Consider the following 16,455-nt stretch of genomic DNA (forward strand, 5'->3'; position numbering starts at 1 on the left):
AGATACATAAGGAAAAAATTTCCTCTGGCAAAAACCCCCCAAACTAGCTGAGCGACTCCTATCTTGGGGAAACAAGGGGGAAAAAATCCAGATCAAAGCAGGTAGGAGACACAAAGACACATTCTTACCAAAAGCCACTCCTTTCAGTACAGTGACCCAAAATCAGGAGGGAGCTTAAAACCTGGAGCTGCCTCCTGAGGAGTGAAGGATTTAAACTCTACATCAGGTACCCCTAATTTTAAGACCTGTACCTGAGAGATGAGCCTCCAAAACGTAACATTGAAACCCAAGGGGATATTTAAAAAAAAAAAAAGAAAGAAAAAGAAAGAAAGAAACCCAAGAGGACTTGCATCCAAGCACCCACAAGATTATAGTAAACTGAGAAATCAGTCTTCAGGGGCTCATGGGCACAGACCTACTGACCCCAAGGTCCAGTGCAGAGGAAGCAGATAGGAAAGCACCCAGGATTTCTGTGATAGAAGCTCATTTGCTTATAATAAAGTGGTGATGTGAGAGGCAGGCATCTAATTTAATGTATATCTAGGATGCATTAAATGCATGTAGGATGACTACAACTGTGTTCAGGGACAGAGGCTGGCAGCTGCCATCCTTGTACTTTCTCTCTGCTACATTAGAACAACAGTATCCAGCGAGGTGGATTTCACAGGTGTCTGGTGCCATGGTGCTTTGAATCTAGCACTCAGGCTCACTTGACCTTGTTGGCTAGCAGGGCTTGGATTCCTAGATCCATGAGACTACATGAGACAGTTCTTGGCCAGCTATCACCCCTAAGGCACTGTACAGACAATAGACTGAAACAGATACCAGTCTTGCTGTGAAATAGGCCTATTTCCTTGTCCTGGAGCCTTCCCCTAAAGATCAGGCTTCTGGTTTGATACCTAACTAAGGACTTTTTGAGCTGCTCTCAGAGAACAGAAGCTAGTAGACATCATTTTCATGTTCTGCCTCTACCTCACTCCAGCTAGCTGCTATCTCCAAGAAAGAAATCTTCCCTCAGTCTGATGTTTCAGTTTGTGCAGCTGCTACCTGGGATCATCTCTAGATCGTAAATATATGGTAAGATTCAGAATAATCTAGTAATTCTAATCTAATTCTGATACCCAGCAAGCCCTGCATTCCTGGGTCCCCGAGGGATGTAATAGACAGTTGTTGGCCAGCTACCACCCCTGGGGCACAAGAAGAGACAAAGTCTGAGGTGCCCAGCCCAGTATTTCTCTGAAAGAGGACCATTAGCTTATCTTCATAGTAACAGCCTGAAGGGGAAGTTTCTATTTAAATACACATCTAAGGGCCCCCTGTGATCCTCTTCAGAGACCACAGAGGTCAGGTATGGTATTCACCTTCCCTCTCTACTGCACTCTTGCACAGATGAATTTCTACATATGTCTAATGCCCCAGTTTTTATATCAGGTTCCCTGACTTATGTGGCTCTGCCTAAAAATCACCTTGGTGGCCAATGAAGCTTGTGTTCCTTGGTCAAATGAGACTAATAAATGGAGAGACAGTGCTTGGCTCCCTACCAACCCGACAGTGGACTGAAATATTCCCTTAGTCTTTCTGTGTAAAAGGCCTATTTGCTTATCCTGAAGCTTCAGCATGAAAGCAGGATTTTGGTTTGGCACATCTAGAAGCCTAAGGAAGTGGTTTCCAAGGATGGAGGCTAATGGACACCAGCTTGGTACCTTCTGTCTTAAACACTTATCTGGCACCCTGATTATTGCAACTTCTGCCTAAGGGACAGCTTTACAGCATCCAGTTCTGGTGTCCAGAGAGGCTTAGGCTTGTGGTCCCATAGAACTACATATATTAGCATACTTTAAAAGCTGTTGCCCAAGGGTCTGGCTTCCAATCAGCCTGAATCTAGGTGCTGAGATCCTCCCCTTTGAGATGCAGGTCTTGGCACCTTCTTAATGACTGGGAGGCACTAAAAATGAAATAGGCTGCTCAGAGAGACAACCAAGATAGAGGACAGAGTGAAAGATAAGGTTCATCTCTTATGAGAAGACATGCCTCAACATTGGGGTATGTGGCTGATTTATCTACTGCATAGAACTAATACAGAGAGTCAAGGAAAATGAAGAAAGGGATAAGTTCCAGATGAAAAACAGGATAAGTCCTCAAAAATGTCCTTTATAAAATTCTGATTAAAAGACCAACTTAGTGGTCACAAAGATAGTCACTGATCTCAAAAGAATGGATGGCCATGTCAGAACTTCAACAAAGAGAAAACATAAGAGTGCCAAATAGAAGTCACAGAAATGAAGACTAAAATAATAAAAAAAATACACAAAAAGAGTTCAGACTAGATAAGGAAGAAGAAAAAAATCCATGGACTTGAACACAGGACAGTAGAACTCAGTCATAGCTGCAAAAATTTTAAAAAAAGAAGTGAGGGGACGATAGTGGAAGGACTCATGGAAAAACATCAAGCAGACTAGCATTCAATTTCTAGGAGTCCCAGAAGAATAAAGAAATAGGCAAAAGGCTTATATGAAGGTTTAATGGCTGAAAGCTTTCTTAACCAGTGGAAAGAAATACATCCAGGTGGAGAAAGCCCAGAGAGTTCCTATAAATGGGCCCTATAGAGACCCATAAGAAGAAGATGCATTATAATTAAAGTTATTAAATTAAAGCTATAACTGTCAAAAGTTAAGGGCAAGGACAGATTCTTAAAAACATGGAGAAAAACAAGTTACAAAGGAATTTCCATAGGACTATCAGATTTTGCTGGCCAAAAGGGAATTACATGATATGTGATACAGGTACATCCCAAGAGCTGGATAAACACCTTCTCATTAGGACTAGTCTATCCAAAAGAGATGTCATTCAGAATCAGAAGAGGTAAAGAGTTTTCCAGAGAAGCAAAAGCCAGAGAAGTGCATCACCACTAGACTGGCCTTACAAACAAAACAAAACAAAAACTTTTGAGTTGAATAAAAAGGGTGGTAATTACTAACTGGAAAACAGAGTATAAATCTCACTGGTAAATATATGGTAAGATTCAGAATAATCTAGTTTTGTAAAGGTGGTGGATTAATCACATATAAAACTAGCATGAAGATTTAATAAAGTAATACAAACAAATGTAACTACAATAATTTGTTAAGGGATACACAAAATGAGATATAAACTGTGAAATCGAACACAAAGCAGCTTGGGGGAAAGTGAGCTGTTATTTGTAAAGCCTCATGGTAACCACAAAGGAAAAACTATAGCAGATACACAATAAAGAGAAATCTAAGCACACTGCTAAGAAATTCATCAAACTGTAGAAGAAAGCAAGAAAAGAGGGAACTACAAAACAGCCAGAAAATAATTAACGAAATAGCAGTAACATATGTACCAATATGTAATTTACATGTTAATGACTAAATTTGCCAATCAAAAGACATAAATGGCTAAATGAATTTAAAAAGAACCATACATACGCTGCCTACAAAAGACTTCAGTTGTAAAGACAGACTGAACATAGAGATATGAAACATAATATTCTATGCAAATGGAAGAAAGCTGGGGCAGCTATACTTATTACTGACTTTGTTTTAAAGCCTATTTTGTCTGATATAAGGGATGAAAAAGGTCATCACATAATGATAAAGGGGTTAATCAAAAAGAATATAACTTATCTAAATATTCACCCAATATAGGATCACCTAAATATATAAAGCAGTAATTAAGAGACCTAAAAGAAGAAATGGATAGCAAAAAAATAATAGTAGGGGACTTTAATTCTCTACTTTTATCAATGGATAGATTATTCAGAGAATCAGCAAGGAAACATCAACCTTAAATGACACATTAGACCAGGTGGACTTACATATATAGAACATTCCACTCCAAAGCAACAGAATATTCTCAAGTGAACACAGAACATGCTCCAGGGTTGATCATATGTTAGGCTGCAGAACAGATTTAATTTAAGAAGATTGAAATCATATCAAGAATCTTTTCTGACTATAATATACTAGAAATTAATAAAATGGGAAAATCACAAATGTGGAGATTAAACAATAGGCTACTGAACAACCAAGGGGGCAAAGAAGAAATAGAAATTAAAAAAAATGCCCTGGGACAAATGAAATGAAATATATTCAACACCAAACTTATGGAATGAAGCAAGACAATTCCAAGTGGGAAGTTTATAGGAATAAATCTCTATATGAGAAACAAGAAAATCTAAAAAAAATTCTAATTCTACACCTCAAGGAACTAGAGCAAGATGAATAAACAAAGGCCAAAGTTAGGAGGAAGGCAATAACAAAGACCAGAGCAGAAATAAATGAAATAGTTTCACTGATCTTTTCTATTGTCCTTTCTGTCTCTAAGAGCTATTTTTTTGAAAAGATAAACAAAATTGACAAACTTTTAGCTAGATTAAAAAAAGGTGAGGCTCAAATAGAATAAAAAAATACTAAGAAGAAAACTAAGGATAGGATATTACTATGAACAATCATACATTGGAGAATCTAGAAGAAATGGAAACATTCCTAGAAACTTACAATTTAACAAAACTCAATCATAATGAAACAGATAATCATAATAGAGCAGTTACTAAGAAGGAGATTCAATTAGTAATCAAAGACCTCACAATGAACAAAATTTCAAGACTAGATAGCTTCACTGGTAAATTCTAACAAATATTTAATAAAAGAATTAATACCAGATATTTCTCAAACTTTTCCAAAAAACAGAAGAAGAAACATGTCATTTTAGGAGGCCAACATTATCCTGATACCAAAACCAGACAACAGCACACAAGAAAATTATAGATTAATATCTCTGATGACAATAAATGCAGAAATCCTCAACAAAAAATGCTATCAAACCAAACTCAACAATACATTAAAAGGATCATACATCATTTCAAGTGGTACTTATTAAAAAATGGTAGTTATTAATCATCTGCAAATCATTCAATGTGATATACTACATTAACAAAATGAAGGAAGAAAATCATACGATCACCTCCCTAAGATGTAGAAAAAGCATTTGACAAAAATCAACATCCAGTTATGATAAAACTCTCCATAACTGGGTGTAGAGAAATCATTTCTCAACATAAATACTCTCTAGGATAATCCCACAGCTAACATAATACTAAATTATTATATACTAATAATACTAAATTATTATAAATTATTATATACTAATTATTAGTAAAAGGTTGAAAGCTTTTCCTCAAGATTGGGGACAACACAAGGATCCCAACTTTTAACACTTTTGTTCAACATAGTAGCATACAAAAGAAAATATTTAGAAATAAATTTATCCGAGGAGGTCAAACACCCATACACTGAAAAGTATAAAGCACCAAGGAAGAACACAAATACAAAGATATTCTATTCTCATGGATTTGAAGAACACTGTTAAAATGTCAACAATACTTAAAACAATCTATAGATTCAATGCCATCTCTATCAAAATTCAAATGACATTTTTCAGAGAAATAGAACCATCCTAAAATTTGTATGGATCCAAAAAAGACCCCAGATAGCCGAAGAAATGTCAAATAGAACAAAGCTGTTTGGGGTTTCATGGGTGGCTCAGTGGTTCAGGTCTGTCTTCAGCTCTGGTTGTGATCCCTGCGTCCTGGGATCTAGTCCTACATCAGGCTCCCCGCAGGGAGCCTGCTTTTCCCTCTGCCTGTCTCTGCCTCTCTCTCTCTCTCTCTCTTTCTGTGTCTCTCATGAATAAATAAAATCTTTTTAAAAAAAAGAACAAAGCTGTTTGTATTATCATAATAATAGACCTATAGATCAATGGAGAATAGAGGGCTCAGTAATACACTTCCATAAATATGATCAATTAACTTCTGACAAATTAGCCAATAATATACATGGGGAAAGAATAGTCTCTTCAGTAAATGGCAGGCAGGGGAAACTGGACAGCCATATACAAAAGAACGAAACTGGACCATTATTTTATATAGTTAGCAAAAAATTAACTCAAAATGTGTTAAAAACTTGAACATACAACCTGAAATCATAAAACTCCTAGAAGAAAACATAGGGGTAAGTTCCTTAACATTGATTTTAGCAATGATTTTCTTTTTATTTGACATCAAAAGCAGAGGCAACAGAAGCGAAAATCAAGTGGACTACATGAAATTGAAAGTTTTCTACCATTTTTCTACCTAGTAAAGGAAACCATCACCAGATAAAAAGGCAACCTACCAAATGGGAGAAAATGCTTGCAAAACATATATAAAGAATTCTACAACCCAATAGCAAAAAAAACTAATAGTCAAATTAAAAGATGGGCAGAGGATCTAAATATACATTTTTTCCAAAGAGGTACATGAAATGAGCTCAACATCACTAATCCACACAGAAATGCAAATCAAAAGCAACGTGAAATATCACTTCATACCTCTTAGAATGGCTATTATCAAAAGGACAAGAAAAAATAAATGTTGGAAAGAATGTGGAAAAAAGGGTCTTTGGGTACTGCTTGTTGAAATTTAATAAATGCAGCCACTATAGAAAACAGTATGAAGTTTCCTAATAAATTAAAAATACTGTAATTACTATATGATCCAGGAATTCTTCTTCTGGGTATTTATCTAAAGAAAACAAAAACACTAATTCAAATAGATATGGATGTCTATTCCTGGTATCATTATTTACAATAGCCAAGACTTAGTTTGGCTAAACTATTTCCTAAGTTTTGGAAATAGTTTCATTGATCTTTTCTATTGTCCTTTCTGTCTCTAAGAGCTATTTAGAGACAGAATAACTGTCTGTCTATTGCCTTAGAGGAAGCAATCTAAGTCTCCATGGATGGATGAATGGATAAATGTGGTATATATACACAATGAAATATTATTCAGCCATAAAAAAGAAGGACTCTTACTATCTGCAACAATATAGATGAACTTTGAGGGCATTATGCTAAGTGAAATAAGTCAGAAAAAGGTAAATACCATATTATATCACTTATATGCATAATCTTTAAAGTCATAATACAAAGATTGGTGATTGCTAGAGGAGGGGGTGGGCCTGGCCAAAACGGGTGAAAGAGTTAAAAAAGTATAAACTTCCAGCTATAATATAAAGATGTCACAGGGATGTGATGTCCATCATAGTTAATAACACTGTGTAGTAGTTTTAAAGTTCCTAAGAGAGTAAATCTTAAAAGTTCTCATCATAAGAAAAATTATAAATATGAATAGTGATGTATATTAACTGTACTTTACTGTGATATCACTTCACAATATCTACAAATATTGAGTCCTTATGTTTTTTTTATGCCTGAAGCTAATATATTATGTGTCAATTGTATCTCAGTAAATAAAAATGAGTTAGAAGCGAAATTAAAATATTTTCAACATCTTTAAAGTTAAATTTTGTATGTTCACATCCCAATTATATTTCAAGATAGATGTAGTGGTCATTTCATTTTTCTTTCCTACTTTTCCTTCCCTGTAAGATGAAGATGGAAATAAGGTCTCATTTAAAGAAAAGTGAGATAACTATAAAAAATCACTTAAAAAAAATCACTTAGATGAACTACACAGTATAAGAAATCAAAGGAAGTAAAGGGTTTATTATTATTTTAATTAAGAATATTGCTTTGGAGAAAATCACTTCAGAAGCCACATTAAATGGGAGAAAAGGTGCATTGGTAAGAATTTAAAAATTCAATAATTTCTATAAAAGTTGATTTTATATCAAATATATGCATTTATGTAAAATTCATATGTGAATATTGTATGGATATATATGCATACTTATAATCAAATTCTAGCTTTTTCTTAAAATAGCTTAATTGCATTCCTAATATGTGAAACTAAAGTAAATACAGTGAGAAAATGTATATTGTATATCATAATGCATAATTCATTAAAAGATGTAAGTATATGTAATATATAGTTTGATGTATCTGCTTTTTTATGTCTTTTTAGCATTATCTGTCTATATTTAAGAAAGAGGAAGAAATCTAAGGATATGTGCATCTAATATTTAACTGCACATTAGTTTGTTTGGGCTATAACAACATAGACTGGGTGGCTTAAACAACAGAAATTTGTTTTCTTACATTTCTAACATCAAGATGCCAGCAGAGTTGATTTTGGGTGAGACTGCTCTTCCAGGCTGGCAGATAACCACGTTCTCATTATATCCTTATGTGACCTTTCTCTGTGTACACTCAGCGACATGTCTCTAGTGTCTCTTGTTCTTGTAATGACACCAGTCCCCTAGAATAAGGACCCTACTCTTATGACCTCATGTAATCTTAATCACCTCCTTAAGACTCTATCTCCAAGTATAGTCACAGTCCAAGTTCAGGCTTCAACATATGAATTGTGGGGATATACCAATCATTTCATAACAAACAGGTGCAACCTTGGGTCTTAAATCAGCTTTGAAAGGAAATAGAGCAAGACGGTTTTACAGACTGAGGTATGAAACATTAAGTTATTTATTAAATACATTATCAGCAGAATTTGTTAATTTGAGATGCATAAGTATGTAATTTAGGGACATTATAATAATGGTACAATCCAGCCAATTTGATCCACTTCATAAGAGTAAATTATGTACATTTCTTTCCAAATATGTTTTTAGTAACCTGATCTCGACAGCCTGAAATCAGCCACAGTACTTTAAATAATAAAGAAGTTTGGAAAAAGCTATAAATCGGGGTTCCTCCAACACATCGCTATTTGGAGAACAGGGAGTTGAAGAATTTAAAAATGTGTGCTTGTACAGATATAATGTACTAAACAAAAAGGTAAAGTGTTTATTTCATAACAATTGAATGACAGACAGTTGACCTAATGGAAGTGGCTAGAGATTTATGTTTCATACTCTAGAAGTTCTTTTTTTTTTTTTTTTTGTTAGGACAAGCTTCACAAAAGAGGAAAACTTTTAAGAGGTCAACATCCCAACAAATTGCACCTCAGCAATAAAATTTTTCAATGCCAGTGCAACCTACAGAGAGTCAGTATGTCAAACTACCCTATCAGAATACATTTTAAGACACTTTGCTCATTTATTCATCAAATATTGAATCAGGTAAGGTCATATACTTTGCTTTGCACTAGATATATAAGCCTAGAAGGGTCTCTTTCCTTGAAGAAGTTAGAGTCTTGTGGTAAAACAGACATTATATAAACAAATCAATATGAAACTACAAATGTAGAAAAGTGCTGTTAAGATCATGAAAATGTGCCATGGTAGAAAATGACAGGGACAAATCTAATTAGAGAGGATGTTTGGAGAAGACCTCTTTGAGATGATGATATTTAGAGTGAGATTTGGAGGATGAAAAGAAGCAGGCTGTGTGAAGAGCCACAGGAAATGCACTCCTGGCAGATAAAACAGCACAAAAGGGCACTAAGTGGGACAGTTCTGGGCTTGTTTTATGAGCTGAAAGCAGGGCATTTTGGCCAGAGCAGAGGTGGTGGTGACTCAAATGACTTACTGGGGCCAGTCAGGTAAGTAAGTAAAGTAGAAGGGCATCTTTAGTTGTATTCTTTTAACCCAGATATACTTTGTTTGCATATTAATGGAATCTTAATTGTATTCTTCCCAAAGGGACACTCTCTGATTACATATTAAACTCACAGGAATATTTTTCACTAACACAAAGAAATATGCTCTGTCCTAAATTTATGATATACTAGTCTCCTAGGTCCATCTTTTGTTTTCTCCCTCAACTTTGCAATACAGAAAACAACAGTGCAATCTCAGTGATAAATAACAAATGACAGTGGGGTATCAATATAACAATAAGGTGATATATTGGTATCAATATAACAATAAGGTGAGGGGCGTCTCTGGTAAACTGAGAGTACATGCTTCTCATAAAGATCAGAGTCACTATTTAGCCTGAGAGCTTTTGCCATGGGTGAAGGAGGGTCCAGATTTAGCTAGAGGTTATAATTTTTAAAGAGAAGTTTAGATCTAGATTTTCCCATGTAATCCCCATATTTTACAATATTGTCAGATCATTCAAATTGTAAAAAACAAACAGCAAGGAATTATTACCAAGACTAAACAAAACCTGAAGGCGGTCTGGGATTTTACCCTACTTGCAAACTAACAAATTAACCTTCAGATTTCATTAATGCCACAAAATGTAAGACTTCTGTGTCAGGGAAAAAGGACAGTTTATGGTTCGCATTAAAACACTAGTCAGATCATCAGCATTTGTGTTGATTCCCCCAGCTTTAGTTTCCCACTGATCAATGCAAGGGGGCCAGCCGACACCAGCATATGTAGTAGATTGCATTGCACAGGAGAGGATCCCTCATTTCAGAAAATCCAAGTATTTTATGAGGGGCAGAAAGCAAGTCTTCCATTTTGCTCTGGGGGAAGATATCTTTATTTTCAAGCCTTCAAGCAAACCAAGGCTGTTGATTATATGAATGTGCCTGTACTTTCCCTACAGCAACAGACTATGCCTCCATGTGCAAGATGTTGAAAACAAACCTACAGAGAACTGTCAATATCCATAGTCCTCTAATTTTCAATCTTTGCACTAAAGCATAATGAGTGAAGGAAAGAATCATTGAAAATGATGTTTCTAGAGATGGACAAGAACTAGGTTGTGTACAGGTTTATAGGCCACAGAAAAGATGGTCCTTTTTATATGGAGCTCAGTGGGAGTCCATTGTTGGATACCAAGAATAAGAACAGCATGGATCACTTTATGCTTTCAAAAGAGCATTTTTGTAGTTAGATAAAGAATGGACTTGACAGGAACCAGATTGAAAGGCATCTCAAGATGTCTAGACATGATATGATAGCCTGGCTCAAATGCTATAAGTGCAGATGGAGAAACGTAGATTAATTTTTGATAGCATCTAGAGGTTGGATCTATAGACTTAATCAATGCATAGGGAAGATAATGGAGATAAATGAATTAGAAAGTCTCATTAGAGTTTTTGGTTTGAAACTCCAGAACAATATTTGGTCTTATATTTATTTGAAAGGGAAAGTTAGTGAAGTAATATGTTCTAGGGAAACAACAAAAGTTTTGGATATGTTATCTTTCAGATACCACTAAGCATTCAGGGACAGAAACAAAGTGGGTAGTTGAATATATAATTTAAATACTCAGAAATGTGTTTTTTGTTACATATGTAATGTTGGAAGCAGTTGGCACAGAGATGACACTTAGGTATTTAGTGTGAATAGAATCATATCAGGAGAGAATGGTGAAAAAATAACTTAAACATTGATTACTGAAAAAAAATCCCCATAATTTTTAGAAGCTTTTTGAGCAATTTAGAAACAAATGAATTTAATAATAATAATAAATGTTTAGAGAGAGAAGGAAAAAGGAGGGCATGACAAGTTGCAATAGAGACTATGAGGATGTTTCTAGGAGGAAGGTGTCCATCATATGACACTTATAAAAAGTGAGATGAGGACAGAGATGTGTCCACTGGATTTGCAAACATGGAGGTGAGGAACAAAAGAATGGTACAAGAATGGTATTGTGAGAGAAGTAGAAACAGAACAAGCAGATAATAGTTTTCAAAATGTTTTCTCTGAAGAAAAAGAGAAAACATAACTTTAGTGGATGAAGAATCAAGGTAAGATTTTTCTTTAAGATGGATCATTAATTCCCATTTTTAAAGGATCATTAACTCCTATTTTTAAAAAAGATTATTTATTTATTTATTCATGAGAGACACATAGAGAGAGAGAAAGAGACAGGCAGAGGGAGAAGCAGGCTCCCTGCAGGAAGCCCAACGTGGGACTCAATCCTGAGTCTCCAGGATTATGCCCTGGGCTGAAGGTGGCACTAAGCCGCTGAGCCACCCAGGCTGCCCCATTAATTCCTATTTAAAAAAAAAATTGAGAGAGAGAGAGAAATAGCAAGAGAGGACAAGTAGCAAGGAGAGGGAAAAGCAGGCTCCCCACTAAGCAGGGATCCTGATGCTGTGCTTGATCCCAGGACCCTGGGATCATGACCAGAGCTGAAGGCAGAAGCTCAACCGACTGAGCCACCCAGGCACTCAAGGATCATTAATTCCTAATGGGAATGATTCTATTAAGAAGGAGATACAGATAATGTAAGAGAAATAAGTGGAATACAAGTCATGTAACTGTGATTCACAGCCTCTGTGGAGAGATTGTCATTTGATTAAATTTTCTATCTTCACAGAAGAAAACCAGAAGATAGATTCAAAAACAAATATGTTAAACATTTTACTGAAGATGAGGGGATTTATGCCTTATGGCTTGTATTTTTGTAATGACATAAAGAAAATCAATAGGTAGCAAAGCAATGGTAGGTTTGAGGGGAAAAAAAAGGAAAAGATGACTGTAGTAATTGTAGAGAGTGAGTGATCTTTGTTAACAAGTGAGGTTAGCATTCATGAATCTATAGCAGCACACTGATTCCAGGATGTGAGATTTTCCCTAGGAATAACCTGCCCACTCCATTAATAAAACACAGAGAAGATCTCTGAGTTTATCCATAGCTAGAGTATGAAATAGAGTATAAAATATCTGGAGATAAAAGACCATTTTTAAGGGGGTGATTGTAATGAAATACAGAATCTACACTAGGTAAACAAGAAAGCAAAGCTGGGTCTGTCCAGGTAAACAAACGATATACCATTAGGAAAAGACACAATCCACTTATTGTAAGAGTGAAAATTTGTTATTCTGAGATGGTTTTAGGAGGGGACATGGATAGATGGATATTAGTGGTTTGATTAGGATATATAAATATGGGATTTTAGATGATCTATAGTTTCCGGGGATGACAGTTTCCAAGGAGTTTTCCCACAAGTGAAGGAGAAGAAAAGTTCATTGGTGATCAAAGAACAAAAAAAAATTCAGGGTCAACTTTATGTATGTTGCACTTACTGAGATCAATTTGAAGTGTGAGACACAGAGGAATATATTTTGAAGCAAATAAGTCCAGCAATGAATAATGAAAATACTCTGAAATTCTAAATTATATTAAAAATAATCATTAGTGTACTTGTTAAAATACACAGTTTCTAGATTTCTGGAGGTACTGAATCTGTAGACTTAGGTAGCACTTCACAGTCTTCTGTTACCAGTTACCACTGGTAATTTCAATCATCAACAGTTTAAGAAACGTGGAGTTAGGGATCCCTGGGTGGCGCAGCGGTTTAGCCCTGCCTTTGGCCCAGGGCGCGATCCTGGAGACCCGGGATCGAATCCCACGTCCGGCTCCTGGTGCATGGAGCCTGCTTCTCCCTCTGCCTGTGTCTCTGCCTCTCTCTCTCTCTCTCTATCTCTGTGACTATCATAAATAAATAAAAATTAAAAAAAAAGAAACATGGAGTTAGAACAAAGGGGTTATGGAGAATGATTGAGATAAGAGTCAGGCTATTTGATGTTCCCTGATGTCAGAATGGGAGACACAGACTTTATAGTGAAGGACTGGGGCAGGTATACCTGTGGGATATCAGGCATGGTATGTAATGATAAAGTTGAAACTTCAGTCAGGCAGCATCAGATTAGTGCTGGCGATTTACCCACAATGTATTTGGATGTGGAAATGCATCTTCAATTTCTTTCAGCTGAGCTCCCTAGTCCTCACAAAGAATATCACATTGGAATGAACTCTAGAGTGGGGGTTGGCTATCTAGTTAGTGAGATTTCTAAACTCTAAGTGCTTTTAGAAAAATGGTTCCATTTATATACTCTTTTTAGTGGCAAAATAGATAAATAGGCATGCTCTTTGGGACTTGGTATATAGGCTGCTACCATACCAACCGAGAGATCTGGAAATTGCTGCTCACAGGGATGATCATGGGCCCACTGAATTGCTAGACAGAGAATACTTGATGAAATGCCAAATGTGCTGTGCTCACACTGTCATAATGTGGACTGATAAAAATAAGAATAGGGAAGGTGGCTATCATTAAGTATAATCAGTGCTTGGACATAAAATGTAGGTAAAAATAAATTGTATGCCAACTTACTAAGAGACAGTGCCAATGTGAGTCATCAGAACCTACCTGGGCGATATACTCTCCTTATCACTTTTTACTTGTTTCTACCGTTGGCTGAGGCTTGGCCATACTGTAGGACTAAATTGGATACCAGAAATGAAAGTGTAGAATCTCATAGAGCATCAGGCTCCATTTTTCTTCTCATACCTTGTAATAATCATATACATTGGTTTACCTCTAATTTCTTGTTTTTTTTCATTCAGTTTATTGTGTGCCCTTGAATGGGTACCTTCCCCCACTTTGGTTTCTAGTGCTTAGCCTCAATGGCGAGGATCTAGAAATTTTTTTTGAGAATCTGGAAATTAATATAAAATTTCCCACTTAACTCTAAATTAATAAACTAAATTTCCATGTTTATTGTTTTATGAACATCTCTTTAATACTTACAGAATACTAGCCATTATGCCAACATGTAATGAAAATCATATTTATTTTTACTACAGCAAAACTTAAAATGTCTCATTCCCATTTGTATGGAGAATCAGAAAGATTTAGTCACTTGCATTAGATCAAACTGCTTATAAGTGAATGAGTCAGGGATTCAAATTCAGATGTTCCTTCTGTTTACCATAGCTTCCTTTACTACTATTTCCAAAGTAGGACAATTCTGTCTTGTTGAAAATAATACATGTTTTCTCCAATAGAGAATAAGTACAAAAATAACTTTGAGACAGAATAAATTTGATTAAAATGTTTTGGGATTTAAACAAGAGTGAATAATTAGATTTTCATGTAATTCAAAAATTGAAGTATAAAATTGTAGGGTATGTGGCATTTTTTTGGGGAAAGAATAACAAATCTATGGGGAAATATTCCAGGGGAAAATTTAAGAAAGTGGCAAAGATTGGGAGATTCGAGATGGTTATAGGTTTGACCAGTAACAAAGAAGAGAATTGTGGATATAAGAGTGGAAATGTTTACCTGGGCCAGGTCACAGAAAGTTTTAAGAAACAGGACAAGGAATTTTAGGGGAAAAGAAAGGTACTTGAAAGTATTGGATTACAATTATATTGGCATATTAATTTGGTAGGGCTTCTTAGGGTCATGAAATAATAAAGATCTGAACTGAGTGTTGGTTGTGAGAAAGGAAAGAATACAGCCTCATTGAATAGATGGAAGTTAAGGCGTGGAGTTCAAGAATAACATTTCTATTTCTAGTTTGGTTAACATTGTGATCTCATAAACAGGCATTAACTGGCAGAAGGAGAGGATAGATTAAGGAAAGGTGGTAGTTTGTGGTAGAAGAATATGGAATTCCAATAAGAAACTGGGAATGCCAAATTCAGATGTGAACCTGGAGTTCAGAAATCATGATATGGATATAGATTTTTTTTCTTTTTTAAAGATTTTGCTTATTTATGAGAGAGAGAGAGAGGCAGAGACACAGGAAGAGGGAGAAGCAGACCCCATGCAGGGAACCCAATGTGGGACTCGATCCTGGAACCCCAGGATCACGCCCTGAGCCAAAGGCAGACACCCAACCACTGAGCCACCCAGGCATCCCTATAGATTTGATAATAAATCTTAGGAGTGTGAATGTTTAGAGCCAAAATTATGGGTAGTAACTAAATGCCATCAAATATTTTTCCAATTAATAATTATACTTTTCTATTACCACAACAGACTCATGATATAAGCATAACATTAAAATCAGCATTTTAAGGGGCATCTGGGGTCGGCTCAGTTGGTTAAACATCTGACTCTTGATTTTGGCTTAGGTTATGATCTCAGGATTGTGAGATTGAGCCCGTGTCAAGCTTCATGCTCTGTGGGGAGTCCGCTTGAGATTCTCTCCCTCTTCCTCTGCTCCTCTCCCTTTTTGTATGCATGCTCTCTCTCTCCTATAAATAAGTAAAATAAAATAAAATAAAATAAGATAATAAAATAAAATAAAATCAGCATTGTAACAGATAAAGAAATGAGTACAAGGAAATCATAGGCGATAGACCCAACAGTTTTATTCTAGGAAATTTGTTCTTTTTTTTTTATTTTTTTTAATTTATTTTTTTTTATTTTTTTTAGGAAATTCGTTCTTAACCTGTATACTATTTTTCCTGCAATAAGAGTGAAGAAAGAAAGGAAATAAAAATTGCTATGAATGGAACAAGAATACCATGGCTTATAAAAAGCAGTAGAGAGCATTCTAAGAAGAAGTATATGGAATTAACATTTGCTACAAAGGAGTTTATGGATATAGCCATTGAGAAATATCTGCTATATTTCATCACAGGAAATTGTTTAGCTTTGAAAAAATAATTTGATAAATAGACAATAGCAAAGGAGTGTATGCAGAATTACTCCTCTAACACTTTTTTAGTGAGATTGTGTTTTCCAGTGAACAAGAAGAAGTTCCAGTTCAAGATGGCAACATAAGAAAATGCTGAACTCATCTGCTATGGACTCACTGAATCTATAGCTACATTTGGAACCATTTCCTCTGGAAAACAAACAAAAAAAACTAGCTGAGCAACAACTCCATACCA

The 16,455-nt window shown here is 35.5% G+C and overlaps 1 long non-coding RNA gene across 1 annotated transcript; it reads left to right on the forward strand.

Moving 5' to 3' along the window:
- Positions 1-435: 435 nt before the first annotated feature.
- LOC144287547 (uncharacterized) lies at positions 436-16,187 on the forward strand. Its single transcript, XR_013355331.1, has 4 exons — positions 436-1,077; positions 8,589-8,754; positions 8,865-9,038; positions 15,995-16,187. It is a non-coding gene; the product is annotated as an uncharacterized LOC144287547 (long non-coding RNA).
- Positions 16,188-16,455: the final 268 nt, after the last annotated feature.

The sequence above is a fragment of the Canis aureus genome, chromosome 17 (assembly GCF_053574225.1).
Source record: "Canis aureus isolate CA01 chromosome 17, VMU_Caureus_v.1.0, whole genome shotgun sequence".
NCBI classification, from domain to species: Eukaryota; Metazoa; Chordata; class Mammalia; order Carnivora; family Canidae; genus Canis; species Canis aureus.